Raw genomic sequence first — 20,900 nt, forward strand, 5'->3', positions numbered from 1 at the left:
ATTATTTTCTCGTTTACAAAACAGAAGGAAAAATCAATAGTTGTGCAGCCATAGGCCACACTGTGTACCTATAAATCAGGAGCCACTGTTGCATCTATTCTATAAGGGACTGAGCAGCATAATAAATAAGAAATAGACTCCTGAGTATACATTACATGTAATCTAATTAAGTTTCTGTAGTTTATAAGATACATACACTTCAAAGACAAGAGTACAGAAATTCTGTTGTCTACGTATGTCTAACTGGTCTGGTGTATAAAGCTTTCTTTTTGTGACTGATACTGAAAAAACATTCAGATGTGATTGCAGCATTAGTGTTTTAGAAAAGTGGGAAAATGTGAGACTTGTCTGAAAATTTCAGTTTTCCACTGAAGTGTGACGGGAGCCGGTCCTGACCCCCGTGTAGTGCGTAGTTTAGGACCCTGTGCAGACGGTATAATCCGGAAGTGACTGGAAAACATGGTTAGGAATGGAAGGGATGGCGAACAGGGAGCGGTGCCGACAGTGAATCCAGGTGCAAGGGGAGAACGCAGGCAAACAAGTCTAAAAACAGTCCAATGTAGGAAATCTGGGGCGCAGTTCAAAATCCAGAACCAGCGGATCCATCCAAGACAAGACGATTAAAAAGAGGAACAGTGACATGGAACAAGGAAATTAAAAATGGAGTGACGAGGCCAGGCGCTCTGAGCCCCGGACTCAGCTTGGTCAGGACGCCGTTAGGGAGCATATGCCTTCAAGCTGCGGACATAGGGCGACTTGATGGTATGTGGGCCTCCGGGCATCTGTCTTCCAATGCAGAGCCCTGAGCTTCTGGAGCACCGGGTTTAAATAATAATTCCAACCCATCTGTATTCTAAAGACATGTGTTTGTAACAGACTGTCACTGTCAAGTAATAATTAGTATACTCTTCATTCAGTACTTAAAACAAAGGGATTAAAATAGTTTTAGGTACTCAGTGAGCCAGTCTTTTTATTATTATTACATTACAGTAATACATAACAATACCAGTGTAGGGACAAGGCCTATTCTTTCAATAAGAATTAAGAGTCATTGAAGATTTCTAAAATTTCTTGTGTGCCTTGACCAAGCAGCCTGGTCCCTGTCTGATTGCATAGGAGTTTGGCTAAAGAGGCCCCTCTGATAACAGACATCATGAAGCTGTGTCCAATTCAGTACATTTAAAGATATACAGTATAGCACAGATGGAGTCCAGACAATGTATATGCTGTTTCTTCCTAAAACCACAGGTCAAAGGTTACTATTCATCACCCAAAGGAAGGTTCACCAATAAGTGATCTGTAAGGTGAATACCAAAGGTACACCACTAAGTATCTCAGCCAATCACCAGATTATGATGTTGTACCTTAAAATCAAGAACCCAACACATTTTTTGCTGGTCAACCACTGACTTCTTAATCTCTCCAACTGAACTGGCAATCTGACTTTTCCAACCACAGGACAGCAACCAGTCCAAGCCAGGACTTACATTTTCCTCCAATACGCCAAGCAGAGAGAGTGAGTCAGTGAATTACAGAATTCTATTCAAGATATTCTTCCTAAAACAGAAAAAAACCTGCCTTCATGAAGCCACTTTTATTTTCAATGAAATTAGATAGCTGGACTCGATCTTTTTATCAAAATCCAAAATATATCTGTGCATATTCTGAACAAAGCTATAGCCGGAATGAATTGAGTTCCCTTTTTTTTACCTTGTGGCAGGACTGTGATAGAAGTTCCAAGCTGAAACCCATGACTATGGCACTCAGCCTGTACTTGAATGAGCACCTGTAGTGATTGAGCCACTTGGGAGGCCCACATGTGTCTTTGAGTACAAACCTTCCAACATCACCTCATGGAGAAAAAAAAATGTATACTATACATACTTGTTCATGAAAATCTGATGTGCAGCAGGTTTTACTTCAGAAGATACTGTAGCGTTCTATCTGGATCAATGGTATAATGAAGGTGCTGTGACTCTTATGTAACAGTTGAGGGCGATTAAAATGCCTGTCAGACACATCCACTTGGTCTCCAGTGTCTGCTACTAGGTAAAAAAAATGAGAATGTGAGCTTCATACAAACCCCTGTGGGCACTGTGATCTTCTAGCACAAGCAAAAGAAAGGACACAGCCATGGTTCCAAACATATAGTATTTCTGATGTTTTTCTAGCTTTAACAGACAATACATTGCTTTGTAAAAAGATTCTGTGTTTTGACGGCAACAGATGTGCTTCTGGATATTTTGAACTGAAACTACAGTACCTGGACTGAAAAATGTGGGAAATCTTGTTAGTTCTTGAAACAGTCGTACTGTGCATTGTTTATGAGGGGAGGAATCAGTTTTATTTTTTTCAGGAATTAAGAATAAGGTGATGGGGACATCTGCACGAGAGGACAGCAGCTGAAAAAAATGCTGCTGATCTTTTTTGTCTTGCAAGCATGTAAGACTTTACAATTAGTCTCTCATTCAGTAACTCTCCAGTGGTTATGTGTTTAATTTTCCCCTTAAACATTCACATCTAAATAATTGTCCAAAAACATACTAAATACAAAGGAATTAATCGTATCATCCTCTGCCACTGAGAACAGCAGTTTTGCTTTATCTGATAGAGAACACTATTTTCATATAGTTGTTGTTTCAGGAAAACCAGAGGTCAGCCTATTGCCATTTTCACCTTGCAAATGGCCAGTAGCGCCTGCTATTTTTGGAAACACAAAAGGAGAGGATTATAGCTCTGAAGGCACCCAAAGGAAATATATTCCCCACTCTTGCTACTGAAGTACAAGTTTTTGGGGGGTCAATGAAGTGAGTGAGACACTTCTTTAAAAAAGAACTGAAAAATACATCATATTGCAATATACCTTACATTAAGCTAAGTAATAATAGAAACATTATGAACTCTTATGATTGTTTTTAAATTTTGTGCTAATCCCGTTTATTAAGGCCCATATCATTGTGTATTTGGTAGCAGTTATCTTATTGTCGGAGCTGATGATAAGATGACATTGGAATATTGATAATGGTATTGTTGCTAGATTGTTTACAATCTAGAAACAGCAACAATAGGGGTTGCAAATGTCATTACCACAGTCTGAACCATACCCCTGAACCAACTCTAACCATAATGCTAGAGCTGGGGATTTTTTTTATATAAATGATTATAACATGTTAATGAATTGTTTATGGACTGTTAGAATGTACACATAAACTTAAATGTTACCAAAGAAGCTGTAATTAGAATAACACAAATGCTCAGTACCCATAGTCTGCAAAATAATTTTTTCCATAAATTGTCACATCAAAATAGATTTCTTACCATTTGTCTTTATGATACCTCATTTCTTGTTCTATATTTGTCATACTCATAATGGTCACTACTAAATTTCTACAGATATGCAAGACAGAGAAAAGAACCTAAATACTACTTCAAAGAATTCCATACTGTAAATATGAAGAATGCCCAATCTGAAAGCCATACAGTATGTACAGTTTTTGTCCTCTTTGCAAACATTGATGCATGAGAATTGTGATGCACACAAAATACATGCAAGGACATTCATAAAGTAGAAAAAATAAATGGTCATTGTATGCTCCTCAAAATAACAAATTCTAAATGTTGCTTATTTCCATTGCTTTTCTTGATATTGGAAATTTTTTCATGAACAGAAATCAAGCAGTGTCACCTATCAGAAAGTATGCCTATCCCTTCGGATAAACCTACTTAAATTCTGGTATTCCTGCAGCAAAGCTACAACACTTGTCTGAGAGGGAAAAACCAAGTGATTGATGAGAACTCGGAGTGCTGATTCTGTCAGTCCGAGTGATGGGATAGCAGCAGAGGTAATGTAATGCAAATGCTATGCTCTGGGCTCCTAGCACAGTAAGATTGCAATGCAGCTGTACTGCAATGCCAGATGAACAGAAAATGTTTAAAAATGACCAGTTTGCCTGGTCATTTTCAATTCACGAGGAATGACAACGCCCAAAATCGAAGCATAACAAACTATTGTAGAGTGAATATTTGGCTTAACCCGCTTGGCTGAGGGCCAACCTCCTGGCCATAGGACGAGGAGGCCAGGACCCCCCACAAGGTAACCAAGGGGCACCTACAGAGGTGGAGCTGGGGTGGAGGTGGGATGCAAAAGTCGCACGTGAGGGAGAGAGAAATCACGTTGGTATTTATAGCGTTTGGTGGAGGAAGGACGAAGGGGGTGATTGCAAATCGCTGACAGCTGGGAATGATTGAGCGTGGTTGTTGTCATCCCTCCCGAACTTTAGTTAAATAAACTCCATACAGACAGACTCACAGGCTGCACATTGCTGAGTTATCTTCTCTCATTCTGTTCTAATAAACTTCTCTAATTCTGAGAGGTTGTGCAACTGTTGGTATCCTTCAGGTGATTCTGTTTGTTATGGGTATATGCTTTGGGTGGTCAGACGTACACAGAACTATGGAAGAAATAATACAGTTGTATTAGGTCAATTCATTAATTCCTTAATCCCTTACACTTACATAGCACTTTGTTTTACAGGTAATGGGGACTCCCCTCCGCCACCACCAATGTGTAGCCCCACCTGGTTAATGCAACAGCAGCCAAAGTATGCTCAACACATCAGCTTTCAGATGAGGAAAGGATTAATAAAGCCAAGAAACGCAGTTCATAGGGGATTATTAGGAGGCCATGTTTGGTAAAGGCCAGGGAGAAATTTGTCCAAGACACCAGAAATGCCCTGGAAATTTCAATTGACCACAGAGAGTAAGGACCTTTTGACAGTATAGTGTCCCCGTCACTATACTGGGGCATTAGGACCCACACAGACTGCAGGATGAGCGCTGCCTACTGGTCACACTAACACCTCTTCCAGCAGCAGCAGCAACCTTAGTTTTTCCCAGGAGGTCTCCCATCCAGGTACTGGCCAGGCTCACACCTGCTGAACTTCAGTAGATTGCCAGTTGTGAGTTGCAAGGTGATATAGCTAATATCCCTAATAATGTAAAACACTAATAACAATTAGTGTTGATAAAATTTGACACCTACAGTACATTTTCCCCAAAAAAGTACTAGTATAGAACTGCACAAGTTATAGGCATAGCCCTGTTCTGCAAGTCATCAAACCACCCATGTTTCCCATAGACTTTTCTCATCTGTGTATTTCTTATTGTTTGCATTTATTGAATGGCTTCATGATACAGCATAAGAATGGGAAATAAATCCCTTTTCAGTACTTAGCGACAAACCACAAGTTGACACTCATAGTGACATAATCCCCTGTACACATGCTAGTCTTTTCCAATGAAAATTCTTAAAACCAGAAATGGATAACCTAAAACATCAGAAAGTGCATTTTCAGCTACAATCCATAAAGCTGCTGACATTTATTTTCATTTCTCAGGAGGATGTTACTAAAAGCCTTGCTTACACAGTAAAATCCTGCTTTTGCTTGCTGGGAAGAGATACACAACTTTAAGCCAAGTTAAACTAATATTGTTCCATTATTATGCAAAGCAAAAATCTTGACTTCTTTATGAATAGCTTGATTTTCATGTAAAGTATCTATTTAGGAACCGCAATTAAAACACATGATTGAAAAACTAAACCGCTCACCAAATGAACACATACTGTAGTTCTTGGTTTGTTGTTATCATCACCGTACAGTATGTTTACTGTATTTGGAACAATTGTTATATGCCATGAAGAATTTATGCCATTGTCATATCTGCTCAAGCTGCTGTAATTTTCACTAGTGAATTCTCCAGAGTGCCTAGTTTGTTGCTGTGGAGTCCCTCATCCAGAATCAACAACTGCCTCAGTACACACAGGCGGTACAAAAGGGAAATACAGTAGTTCCAATTTGCAGTGTGAAAAAAACTTTAGTTCACACCAAATGTTTTGCTTAATTTTCTTTTTATCTCATCCTGAACAGTCAGAAGAGTTCTATCTTCATTCATACATTACTGTGTTTAATCGCTGTAATCATTTCCCTGAATAACGTTGTTAAAAAATGGGATATTTCTCAAATGTAGCTGTGCATCATGTTCTATAAAAAGCAGTGAAATGAAACACTCAGTTGTATTACATTTAGTGGCATTACATTTCTAAACTCTTACAGGGCTCAACAGCAAAGAGCTTTGGGAGGACTTTGAAGCATTTCATACTGTAATTAACAAAAGATGGATTTACTGTAACATGCAGTGTAGTTCAGCAAACCTGCACTCATAACACAGAATAAACGAGCATGAGTCCAATGTAAGACTTTTCATTTAAATGTATTATTAACAGGTTTATTTAAATAATAATCATAATTTATAATACAAATATTATTTTGTATTATAAATTACACTCCAGTACATAATGTATTTCAATTTATGTTTCTTAGCAATTATATATGCTGTACATTCTTACTCCATTCTGATTTTCTTATTTTTTCCTTTTGATTTCTTGCTTTGCTCTTACTTTGGATCTTTTCTTCTCATTAGGTTACTGTTTTTAAGGATTTTTAGCAATGTTCACAAGATTGTTAGATTGATTTTACTGCTTCCACTCATGTGTACTCTGCCACTCATGTGTTTTAATCAGATTGTTTGAACAGTCAACTCCTAATATGTAAATGTCACTCAATGTGATGAAAAATACATACTGTATGTCCAGGACATCATGGCATTAATGCCAAGGTTAGATTGATCACTTAGGGTTTATAAACCCACCTGTGCCTTGAAGGATAAGAAGCAGGAAGACAAGACAACAACCAGAGGGCTCTGACTGCAGACCCTGGGGGAGACTTCATGAATACCTCTTCTGCTCTGTAGGGAAGCAGAGTACTATTATATCCCCACTAATAACAGGCACTCAATGTTATTATTTTAACATTTTCTGTGTAGTATTACTTTTCAATGGTGTGTAGTGATTGAAAGAAATTTTTACTCATTCTGGCTTGTTCTCTGTTTCGAACCAAGAGAAGAGAAATAAATCTTTAATCTTAAAGGGGAACTGCAATGCTATTTTTTTAGTTTGGGTTTAGAAAGAATCAGCATTGATGAGTTCATTTCAAACCACAGTGAAAGAAAAATGTACATAGTAGCGTGTAAAACCTCCAATTTACATAAAAAAACAATGTCATTTCCAGCTCCATATTCTGGGATTGGTGAAGGTGAAGTGGCCCTATAACATGGTAAACAAGCAGGCTTGTGAATACCTCTCTTTTAATCTAATAGAAATAATGCTTTCGAATATGAGACAGTTTTGCCAACAAATACTACTTACTTGTTAACTCTGCATGCAGATCACGTTGGAACATTTCTGCAGTGAAATGTCTGCTGCATTACCTGTACTTATTCGCTCACACATCACATTCCATTACTCATTACAGTGGCTAGCGAGGAGGCGGGGCCGTTTCACGTCACAATTCATGACAATATGGTGACTTTACAGTACTATTACAAAGTTCTCGATTCTGATAAGGGTGAGGGATAAATTTAGGACATGGAACTGTAGAGTTTTAAGGCTCTCATTTTCCCTCCATTTGTATCATTTCCCAGTTTGCATTGTGTTAAAATTGGGAATTTGTAAAATATTACAAAATACCACCAAGTAATGTATGTAGTTTCAGAGATTGGGACTGCAGTTCCCATTTAAAAAAGGGGCAAAGTACTGTATGCTAAAGAGGTCATTTTAATTTTACCACAATACATTTTCTAGCACTAATGAAGATGTAAACAACATTTTGTCACTGATGCAGATCTTTTATATCATTGCTCTTCATGTGTCTGATTATGGCTAGAAGGGTCAACAGCCTGTGAGAGTTTGGTCTTGTTTTGAACTAGGACTGCCTAGGGAATCAGGTCAATGTGTTTTCCCCTACAGTATATCCCGAAAGTGTTTCGGTACTTTAAGCAAAAACTGTAGAAAGGCTCCTGTACAAGAACTGTGAATTGGAGCTTTATACTCCATAAAAGAAAATTAAAATACAGCTTTAGTCTGCTTTATACAGTGGGTCCACAGATAGCATCACAAATTTTACACCTGTTGGAGGCTCAGTGTCTCATTCTCATAAGATATACTGTATATCAAAAAAGATAAAGGTGAGGGTAACATTTAGGACATGAACCTGCAGAGTTTTAAGACTCACATTTTCCCTCCACTTGTATCATTTTCCAGTATATATTGTGTTAAAATTGAATCGCACTAAGCTCAGCTGTTTGTAAACTAAAGCAGTTAAATCTTTAACATATTTTGCTTAACATGAATTTCAACCGCAAGGAATGGCAACACCGAAAACAACTTACATATTTCATGAAACACAGGGTATAGTCCAATTAAGGCTGGTGTAGCTTGACATTTATGCACAACCTGTGTGTTTTCCCTTGCTTGGGATTTTATATGTATTCTCGGGACTCCTCAATGTTCAAATGTATTGCAGTTTGATATTTTACAGACATGCATCTAATAGGTAGACATATCTTTCTTTTGACCAATTGCAGCTAGCAAAATCAAAATATCACAATCCATTTAAATGTGATGTGACACTCTATTGATTGAAATCATATTGCTAATACAAGTTGTCAATTCATTTGTCCTGACATCAATAAATTCTGTAAAACAATGTTTTTGGCACCTTGGCTAAACAACTATCTTTTGCGTCAGTTAATTCTATAAACTTAGCAGTTTGATTTGCAGTTCCTAAATGCATTCTGTTTACCTAGTAGACATCAGACGAAACACAACATTTTTTAGAAGAACTGGGAAAAGGAAATTAAATAGCTCAAGATTTACCTCTCAAGTAGAAGATGAGACCCCTGGAAATTGTGTAATAAATAACACAAACTAAGCAACAAACTTGCCTGAAAAAAAGAAACATTTTTAAGTATTCTTTGGAAGATATCTGTATTTCATTCCAGAGGCTTTTCTGTTCATGTTTACCTACAGTATGTTAGCAGATAAAACTTGTCAAAGATAATTAGACTATTGGTCTATCAGGACATTGAAGGCAAATTTTAAGAATATTAGACTCTGTGCAGAGCTGTCCCATAACAATTTAAGAAATTATATTTTTAAGCTGTTATATCAATGTTTATGTAGATAAAAGGGGTGAACAAACATGCACTTTATGCATAATTCTAACCAAAAGGTATATAGTGTGCTTCGCACTAGGTTAACAAAATTGAAACTTTGGCTTTCCCAAATGGCAATAGACAGAGTAGATGAGGCTAAATAATGCTCCCTGTTTCCTCAGAGCTTCCCTGAAGTCTCCATGCTGGGTCATCCCAGAGGGAAAACACAGTGTTTTCTTTGTCTCAGCAGCTGTGGCTTGCTGGCATTATACATTATTCAGACTGCTCTGATGGGTTGTTACTGTCAGTGCATTTCAGAATACAAATTCCAGAGCCCAGACAAGACATTACATTTTTAACCCAGACAATTTAAAACCTCAGTCAAAATAATTGTGTATCTACCTTTGTGGTTGATCAATACGTTTCATTCCAGTGCTCACTCTTCATTATATGAATATATTGGATTTTCAGTAGTTGTCTTGCTTTCCTTAGTATGTGGAGCCTGGAGAGATCAATGCTTGGTATCAATCTGATTAATGTGTATATCTTATAAAAATACAATGTCACAAGCATCCTCATTAAAACATAAAGAAAACCAATTCTGAAAAACAGGGTAGATTTATAAGTGCAATTCCATGATAATAACGAATAATTATGTTAACATTATTTGCACTCTATTATTTTCATATTGTAAAAGAAAATTTAAAAGTTAAAGATGGAATGTCTGAAGAAAAGAGGGAGACTTTTCCAAATCTATATGACTATATAAATTCGTTCTGTAAGATTTAAGTCACACTAACTGTTTTTGGACTTTTAAATTCCCGACTATCTCACAGAGAAAGATGTGAGACACGATAATTAGTATCTCAGAAGGCAGTACTATGAAGTTTTTTTTCTTATTTCTTTTCACTGTATGGTTGGAGTGTAAAGTAAGGGCATTTAAAAACTGGAGCAGTGTACCGATTATCAATGCATGCTTATGAAGGACAATGTTAAATTGATATTACTCTCTCAGGTTTAACCAAAGTCTTCTAGCATGTTTGAAAGCCAGCTGGCTCCAGACTACATAGGTATGAATTTAATAATTTGTAAGTATCTGGATCCAAGTCTTAGTCTCTGTAGAAGATGCAGTACCCCTACATTTATCAGTAATGTGCTTACTTACAGTAACATGGTAAAGTTCACAGCTTCACAAATCAGAGTCCTTCACCTTCTGGTTGTTAAAATTTTATAGGAAACCAAAAATGTCAATGACCAGTGTCCAGTGATGACCAAAGATTAATACACAGGCATAATCCCTGCTCTAACAAAGCTACCGTATTGGAGATGCCATACTGGAGATCTTTTTTGATAATACTGAAAACTCAAAGGCAAGTCATAAGGGCCTCTGCCCATGGCCTAAGAGTGACATACAGTAGTCCAGATGTAAACTGTCAATTTCTGGGCTGCAGGGCTGAACCTAGACTTCAAGCAAATGCTAGCCACTCAAATAATGTTCACTCAAATATGTCTTTACACAATATACTATAAATATATTTTTTTAATCTTTCTGGTTACAAATGCCTGAATTCCAGCTTTATTAAACTTTTCACTGGTACATTACAATATCAAAGATCACAATTTATTTACTTTTTTAAATCCAATTTACAGTTGTTAATTGTTGACAGAAACTTCATACACAGAAACTCAATATAATGTGGTAAATCCACAGAACAGTTCATAGCAAGATGTCATTAATATCACAAAGAAGGGCTATCAGACATACTTCCTGGAGGACATTGTGTCATCTGGTATTAGTTCCAGCCTGAGCAGTCTGGCTGAAATTTAAGTAATTTACTTTCTAAATTAGGCATACTGTATGTAGTGTTTTTATGTAGTGTATGTAGTGTTTTACAGTTGATCACACAAGATATTTACTGTACTTCATTACAGGTACAGTTGCCTGTCAATGACCTCAAAGCCTGTTTAGAAGTATTACAATTAAGCAACTAATGACAATTTCTTAATGCATCCCTACTCTACATCCCTACTACATCCCTAGGGAGCACTAAGGATGTTTTAAATAAGATGATGATATATTTCAGTCTTTTATGGTTCAAAGAGCTGTGGTTAGTGGTCAAATATAACACACAATTTGTGAACTGACTAGTTGAAAGTATTAATATATTAATATACATGTAAGTGATATATATAAGTATTAATAGTTGGAGCATAATGGTTGGTAGTTTCACAAACACAAGTCTAAGCAGGTCTGTGAATTTATTGTTTTGCCGAAAGTTCCTGACCACAATTTGAGCTTTTGGTTTTGTTGGTTTGGCTATAATAAAATGTGAGCTCTGCAAATTGCTATGGTTTCATTCATAGTGAAAGACAAGACCCACTGTGTGATTCATTTCTTGCTGAGCTCTTATTAATTAAAATAAGACCTCTGAACTGAGCTCAGCATGATCTTGCATTTCATACCTGGTCTACATTCCTTTGCAATATAATTACACTGCATATTAACTGCTACAGTATATCGAGATGTACAGTAGCTCCATAGAACACAATTTATTAGAACATGTAACCACAACACGTACTCACCCTGAACATTTCCACTTTGAGATCAATAAATTATCACCAATCACACACAAATACCTGTGAGCAAGTCAAGGAGGAAGATGAGGGTCTTTTCCAAGATTGTTGAATCCGTGCATTGTAGTGACTCACAAATGTATTATCTACTTCTAGAAGCAAATGTCTTTATGCAGAAGACAAAAATGAAAAACTTTGCTGTGCTCATGTTTATTATAGTCATAACTTGTGCCCTTTGAAATAGAAGCTTGTTTATTATTGTTACCTATAGTTACCCAACATAAATAAAGTAGCCAACATAAAGAAAACTTTTAATCTAATTTAATTTATTGTAAATAATCAATGGTTGCCCAAGGAGAAGGTAAATTGTATAGACAGTCATGTCTTCAACTTTCAATCAATATTGGTCTTTAGCTTCTTGTAAACAAATCACTTAAGAGCTCAATTTGTCAACTGTTAACTACATTTCCGTATAATACCTAAGTTCTCTATGTTGATCTCTAATTCAAACTTTTTACATTTGAATCAATTTCATCTTAAGGATTTCACATTTTTTCTTCATTGTTATACTTCTCTGTGAGCTCTCTAAAATGAAAGCTTTTGCATCAAAAGATAATTCTTCTGTTCATCTTATCTGTCAAGGACATGGTTTGATACTGTTGGCTCGTCTTGAAGTAATCTTCTTGTCTCCAAGTCCCCCGACAAGCAGTGATATATTGATCGTAAAGCCCGTAATGAATGCAATCCACAACAGGATGATGATAATCACAATATACCGATTATTGTTCTCATGACTTCATGTCACTCTGATGGCTGTGCTAGATAAACGGCACAATTGGCTAGCTAAAAAATAAGGGTGTTCCACTATTAATTCCAGTCTCCTTCAGTGTTTGATTTTTAAATTGGACATTCTTTTGGTATGCTTCAAAATGAAAATGTTGTTTTTCCACAATGAGCTGTTATTTTTTAAATGAGCTTTTATTTATTATTTATTATTTTCAGGAACGATTTTTTGTTAAAAAATATTTTTTGCTACTGCTTTCTAGTGCAATCATAGAAATGTCTGTGTTGTTTGTACTGTATGTAGCTGCTCATGCTACATAAAGCTTAACTAAATAAACAGTAATGTACAGTAGGACCAATAGCACTGACATTCAGCTGAATATAATAATCAGTTTTCATTCAACAGTGTGTATACATATTAGGTTTCTGCTTGGAAGAATAAAACATTTAACCCTGACTATTGAAAGAGGGCCTGTGAGAGCATAAGCTTAACACACAGAAAATGATGCTCTACAGCACCATTTAGTAGAAGAGGTTAAATCACACTGTGAGTGCATATGGCTGTCTTGGCAAGATTTTAGTGCACTATTAGGGTTTTTCCCTGTGAGATACCAGAGGCTGAAAGTGGTTCTTCTTAGCAGGAGTTCAGTGGAACAATCAGTGTGCTGGAGGGTGAAGGGTGACAATCCTGCCATCTACCTTGATAGCTCCAGTGTGGGACAGTACCATGAGTAAAAGCGGGGCTCCACATTCACACATGACTAGGGTGCAGAATCCAAAACAAATCTCACTTTATTTATGCCAAAGACTAACTAAAATAAAACTTCTAATTATGGGCACTGGACTGAAATACAGCTAATGGTTTCATAGTCTAATTTCTCTGCATAAGGGTGTTATGAGTACAGTTCCAGATTCTACACTTATTCAACACACATGCAATATTCACTGGCAAAACTGTTTTCTTAATTGGAGTCCTACAAAATCTCATCAAGTCATGGTTCATCATCATTGAGTATGTGTTGTATACACAGATTATGTGCATAAAAATATCATACAGAAGTTATCAATCACACACAACTGTATCTAATCATTTCATTATGAAATTAGAGCATCCATCCTCCTCCCCATCTTCACCTTGCAGCAACTGTACCTCTTGGTTCACTCCTACTGAGTGGGGTTTGACTCACCTCGTCCTATAGCCAGGAGGCTACAATTAACCAAGCCAGTTAAGCCAAACCTGTCTCATCAGGTATTCCACACATTCACAAAGCATTCAGTTCTTGGATGTTGTTGTTCACCCCTAGTGAACTATTTATATCTAAGTGCTGGCAGGATTGTTGGCCTGTGCTGCCATTAAAATATCTGACATTGTCTTTGGCTTTGCATACCTTTGTGTAGTTATAGGAATCCTTCACCTTTTCAATAATATTTTTATCTGTAGACTTAACAAAATGAGGAATAATTTCATCTCATACTCAATCAACAATTGAGTTCATAATAACTGAATAATGTTATATGGGGAAGTGCAAGCAGTGCATTATGTGTAAAAACGAATAGGCAATCTGTAATTATTATTATTAGTAGTAGTATTATTGAATCATATTGTATTTTATACACAAGACAACAGCATGTTGTCTTTGCAACAAAGGAGCACAAACAAAAATCAAAGAGGGCAGTAAAATAGTACTTCATTCTGTGGCAGGCATTACTCGTTATCTCGAATTATGGTAATACTGGAACAAAAATAGGAGCATTTATTACTCTCATAAATATTTCAACCTGAATGTTATCTATTATCAATAGGTCTGCCATTTTGGAATCAAAGTGACCAAGGCGTTTAAACCTCCATCTATGTCTTCCATTTTTGCTGAAAATTGTTATGTGTGGGGAAGGTAACTTCCTTGAGCTTAAACTAAACAAATCACACAGTTGAAAAAATGGGTCTCTACCCCAGCAGTATTTTAAATTCTGATAAATAGAGATGATACTTAACATTTCTATTTTTCTAATTGCTATTTTCGGCTATTTACCTAGGTTAAGATTAGCAGTTTATCAAACATGTTTCCAACTGTCAAAACTGTGGTGTGTTATTACAGCTTTAATTGTTTCTATAAATTGAATGTAATTTATTTTGCAGTGGCCGCACAGCTTTCTAAAGACAGCTGCATATTAGAATTTTTTGCAGAAGACAGAATTAGCTGCACTTTTATGATTTTACTACTATGGTGTATTAAACTACTTTGAATGGTTATTATTATTGAATGTGTTTAATTTACAGTATATATTAATTAGAAACTCCCATTTAGACAGAATAGTCAAGACAAGACCTCAGAGGAATTCTAACGAAAGAAAATGCTTTTTTGAATCATCTTTTTTTTTTTAGTTTATTGATCATAAACCTCAATATAGTTGGCTTTTCCATTCCATTAAATCAGATTATACAATATGACCCTCTGTGTCATACTGGCAATGTGTAATAATGGCAGGAAAAGCTTTGAGTTCTATTGTGTATTTAAGATGTTGTGGAGCACATTAATTCTTCTTTGAGCTAAATCATTATAATATAGCACATAAACAACAAGTGATTTCAAGGTACATCTCACGAGTAGTAGGCCAATATTAATGTCTTTCAAATAATATGGACAATTCTGCAAAAGCTTTTCTCTTCAGTTTTTTTGGGGGAAAAACCACAATGCTCTACTTGCCCGTGTCAAATATTAAGACAGTAACAACAATTTCCCTGTGGTTTCCTTAACATTTTCATTCTAGCTTGCATTAATGATTTTATACAGCTGACACTTTTATCCACAAAACCTTATGTGTGTGCAGCTGGGAATTGTACTGATAGAATCCAAGTGACATACTGTACCTTGTACGAAGACACAAGAGCAGTGCAACAAACAGGACTTGAGCCTGTTACCTTCCAGCTACACATCCAGAACCCTAACAATGACTTCACACTGTCGTCCTTGTCTGTTGACTCTCACAGTTTCCCAGTGATGAAGTGAAGCTGTGATCTGTCACAGAGCCTCTTTTCTCTCCTCAGGAACAGACAATAAGCAGCTCATGTAATGGCTGTGAAAACTGCACTTGCAAAAGAGCCCCAACCATTAGTAAATGATCATTTTCTCAGGTGAGACTTGAATTGACATCTTTGTATGTGAATCAAGCCATGATAGTGTCTAGGTTTACTGACTTGTGTGTTTTTCACTTGGTAATCGTACTGCTGAAAGACTACATTTTTCTTGTGGGAATGAAGTCAATATTATGATTAATAATTAGGTCCCTCATTGTCTCATTATCTGCCTTTCCTTATAACATTAACAAATGTTTGGACATCATTAAAATATGTATGTGTATATTTGTAAAAGAAATCCAGACATCTGTCACATGGTATTGTTAAAATATACTTTAAATTAAAACTCAAGATAAAATATTGGCAAGTTTTTGTTGCCATAACAAATGCTTATTTCTTAGTTTGGGAAAACATTTTGCACTGCAGTATTCAGCAAAATGTAAATGTTTGCTACACTGTATATTCTTTGGTCTTAGAATGTTAGCCCATGGGTTGGTTGGTCTATTGCAAGTCATACACTCTCCTGCATCAACAATGCTGAATAAGTAATGCACAATATAAGAAAGTGAAGAACACAATATCTCATGGAATCATTTTACAATTATTATTTTTTCCAGTTATACTAAGCATTTAATAGTCATGTCATGTCATTTACCAAACCGCTTTATACCATACGGTGTCGCGGGAAGCCGGAGCCTACCCGGCAAGCAACGAGCACAAGGCAGGGTACCCCCTGGACAGGGCGCCAGCCAGTCCATCGCAGGGCAAGTGCAAGCCAATCATACATGGGGACAATTTGGAGGCCACAGTAAAGGCCGAGGGGGGAAATTTGTCCCGGACACTGGGATAACTCTCTACTCTTATCGAGAAACGCCTGGGGATCTTTAATGACCACAGAGAGTCAGGACCTCAGTTTAACATCTCATCCGAAAGACTGCGCCCACTAGAGTATAGTGTCCCCACCACTATACCGGGGCATTAGGACCCACACAGACCGCTGGGTGAGCACCCCCCACTGGTCCCACTAACACCACAGCAACCATAACTTCCCAGGAGGTCTCCCATCCAGGCACTGATCAGGCTCAACCCTACTGAGCTTCAGTAAAGAGCTGCAGGGTGATATGGCTGCTGACTGCATTTCATAGTATATAGTGTAGTGTTAAATAATAGGATTATTGGAAGAACAGCTTTTTGAATGTTGTGGTGGTATAGTGTTAATGTCACTACCTAACAACCCCAGAGTGTTGTATTCAACTCTAGTCTGAGGTGCTGTCTGTATTCACATTTATTTTTTTCAGTTTGCTACCACTTTCCAAAAACAGTTGAGTTGCCCATGTTAAATTGCAGGTGTGAAGTCCTCTTCTCATCAGTCTGCCCTGACTGGAGTAGCTCTGTTACGCTTAGCTGGGATAAGATTCCAAAGCAGAAGTTGGGTTTCCAATTTTGCATACAAGTGCTAAACAGCAAGCTTTTTTAATTGAAGGAAATTACAGTAGGTATGTCCATAGTAGTACCCCATGTTTTTAACTGCGTGTTTTGAGGGAAAGCCTGTCTTTATCTACTGATTCATCCATCATGAACACTGTAAACTGAATGGTGAGGGTCAACGTAACCAAGGCCATGGCAGGAGACACGAGGCACAAAGCGGGACACAGGTCACTACTGTCTGTCCCCTGGACAGGAAGCCAGGCCATCACCGGGACACACAGAAAGGGCCAGCGCAGAACAGCAAATCAAACCGAACCAGCGTGTACCTGTGACATGGAAAGAACCTGGATCACCTGGCAAAATCAGGAAAAACATTCACCCAATCCAGTCCAATTCTTCTGCTTTATAATAATAACAACAACTATTATAATAAAATAATAAAGTCATTTTTGTTATTTCGGTGTGGCAGTGTGACCTCGCAGCTCCTGGGTCTTGGTTGCAATTCCAGTTTAGGGTGCCATCTGTTCCCCTCCATTGGCCATGTGGGTTTTTGCTGGGTTTGCTAGTCCAAATGCGTGCAGGCAGGTGAAACACCTGCTTGTGAACAGTATGTTTGCCCTGCAAATGAAACACATCACATCCAGACTGTATCCTTCCCTACCCGTTGTCTATCGAGTTAGCTATTGGACTGAGGGGTGACTGAAAATGGATGGATTATTACTATTACTACTACAACAACACATTTTTCTTATTGTCCCCAGCATTAAAGGTTGCACCAGTTCCACTATAGCACAAAGGTTCACTCTGCTACAACAAGGAAGTTGTTTTCTTGCATGTCCTCTTGAGGACCTATGATTTATGAGAACTTGCCCTGTCAGCCCTAATAAATCAGTCCTTTATGAAGCAGCAAAAGGTGCCCTTGAGTTATGTTTGACTTTCCCTCTTAGCTAACGGGTCCCTTCAGTACTGCTGTGTGGCTGTAAATAACATGGGAAGTGAAATGTAAATGTCCTCATGTGTACATGCTCCACAAACACAGCAGCAGAAAGACAAACTTATCTCGCTGGGGACTGAGCCATACTGCAGCTCCAGAAAAAAGAACACCTTGCCTCACTGTACCATAGACAAAAGTAGGACATGTTTTCCATTGGGTATACTGGCAATAAAGAGGGTAGCTCTGCCAATTATTTCTTGAAAACTGGATGTGAAGTGTATTCCAAAAAGGAAAGTACTGAAAAATACAACAGAGAAAATGCCGCAGTCATTTTCTTGTGTTACAGTATTTTTCATAAGACCACAAGGTTACAAACCAGAAACATAAACATTTAGCCATCTAGCTTGTACGATTTCCACACATAATGAGTAATGCCAGAAAGATACGCCTTTCGCCTTGTCTGCTATCCATTTCACAGTGTGGTTGCTGACAATGACAGAGACATGTATACAGTACTGTAGGTGCAGAAAGGTTTGAAGGTGTAGAACTGTACATCATGTATAGTGTAAAAATATTAGGTACAGTATAGTGGTATGAAATGAAGAACATACTGCACTGCATATCACTGAGGATTTCTACTAGCTACTGCTATAAATTCATCACTACAAAGGCAAAGTATTTTTTGAGGTCCACTGTAAAATCCTTACTACTATGTAAGTGTTTAGGATAGCAGGCTTTGGGAAGTAGTCTGAATAACTGGGTCATCATTTGGTATGCATGAGCAAATACACAGTATAGTAGCTGCTCTTTTGCTTTTGCTTTTTGACTTTAAACCACAAATACCACTTCACTTTGGCCTTTATTGGGAATAAGACCCCACAACTGCTTCAGACCGCTGTTCTATTTATTCCCTCACAAACTCTTCAACACGGTTAACGTTAAACATTAAAAAGCTGAAAAGTGCCTTTCCTTTCGAAAGTTTCCCCAGGGACATTATTAGTCTATGTTTCTCCCTTTTGATCTTAAAAAAGCATAAACAATTGGTGCAAAGCAGATGTTCTCAAACCTCTTCTGTTAAGAGGCCACATTTCAAACGATCTTTCCCAGTTATAATCTAAAATTGGGAAAAATGTAAGGAATAAAAAAGAAAATGTCTCACTGAAATGGTATGAACACTGATTAAAATACAGATACATGACATATCAAAGTAGATTTTAGTAAACATAATGTAGCACACTAGGAATAATAACACCGCAGAATTTGGCGCATTGAAAATGTTTATTGAGATTTACTCAAAGCACATTTGGTTTAACCCGATTGGCTGAGGGCCAGCCTCCTGGCCACAGGACAAGGAGACTGGGTCCCACCTGAAGAGTGAGGAGTGACCAAGGGACAGCTGCAAAACTGGTTGTGGGGCGAAGTAGAGAAACAAAAGACGAAGATGAAGTAGAGAAGGGACTTACTGTATGTATAGTATTTCTAGTTTTTTTTTAAGTTAAGGACATGACATCAGGAATGATTACAATTTAGGACAGATGAGGTATATCTGCTGTTACTCCACTCGATCTTTCATTGTAAGCTCCATATAATTCACGTGACAGACATTGGGCTTTACCAGTTTACATATTGTCATAGATAAGTGCTGAGTGGTACAGTAAAAGGGCACCACTGTTGAATTTGTTTCTTGAACTTTATCCCACATTGAGACAAAAAAAAATCTTTAGATCTTTAGAAAAATCCTTAGATGTTACACACTAATGCTGATTTTTTGGAACCGAAAGTAAATTAAAACAAACAAAAAGACCAATATTTAAATGTCAATAAAGCAATTTTGAAAGTGCTTAAGAGAATCAAGGCAGTTATAGCATTTAAATATGAGAAAAGTAAATTGGATCCGCAATGCATCACTGTTTCTTTGTTGCAACCTAGTTAGTTGTATATCACAGGCCTTCCAGAGGGCAAATACTCTCCATCTAGTAACTAGATGCTATTAATTCATTTCAAAGCCATTCAGAGGTATTGAAAATAATCATTAAATAAATAATGAAGCCCTTAAAGCAGCTGGGAATATTCTGTAACACTTATTTTAGCATGCAGTACAACCTGTCAACATGTTGTCTATATTCAGGTTATGGCTTTTTTGTACATGATTGGCGGCTGCCTTTAAGCAGCACAAGAAGAAGCCCATATTTCTTCATATGCTACCACTGACTGCCTGTAAGGATAAGAATGTCCCAGCTTTCTTAAATCCTACTTCTCTTACGTTAAGCAGTGCTGGAGGCACATTTAATCTGTCACTTAAAATGGGTTTGAAAAATTTGAGCTAAAGCCAGTGAGAGGATTCAATATTAAGAAGCTAGAACTAATTAGTGTTTGGGGAAGAATACGTTTTGCAGTGAGATCTAGGATGGGGAAGGATATTCAGTGTAAAAAATTGAAGAACATTAGTTAAAGCAAAGCTTTTATCAGTAGACCTATAATTTGGATTTCTAATGTACTTTCAATACCTTGGAGTGTTTTGTAGAATATTTATTTCAATGTGAGCAATAATGTGGCTAATATTTAATAATTTATTTACATGTATAATTTACATGTATAATTGTACAGTGGATTCTGGAATTATTGACACCCCTTGATAAATATGAAGACAAAAAGTCATAATAAAATAAACCACATAGTTAATGACAGATATTTAATACTCATATTTTAAGGGGAATACTTGTCCTTTTTTTCTTAACAATTTTTCATTTCAAGGTTCAATTGTAAACAAGTAATGTTTTACCTAAAAAACATGGCTGCCAAAATTAATGGCATCCTTCAAGATCCCCTCAGATACAATCAAACACATCTGAAAAAAATTATATATTTATACTTGTTTGAGTTCAATTTTGTCTTAAGGAACTAATGTGTGTACTTCCTGTTTTCCTAGGGTATAAAAATGAAACACACACAGAAAAACCTTTTCTCATCCATCAGCATGGGGAAGGTCAAAGATCTAACAAACAGAAATGAGGCAAACTTGATCTTCACAAAGCAAATAATGGGTACAAAAAA

This window comes from Atractosteus spatula, chromosome 1 (assembly GCF_055471065.1).
Source record: "Atractosteus spatula isolate fAtrSpa1 chromosome 1, fAtrSpa1.hap1, whole genome shotgun sequence".
In the NCBI taxonomy this organism is placed as follows: domain Eukaryota; kingdom Metazoa; phylum Chordata; class Actinopteri; order Semionotiformes; family Lepisosteidae; genus Atractosteus; species Atractosteus spatula.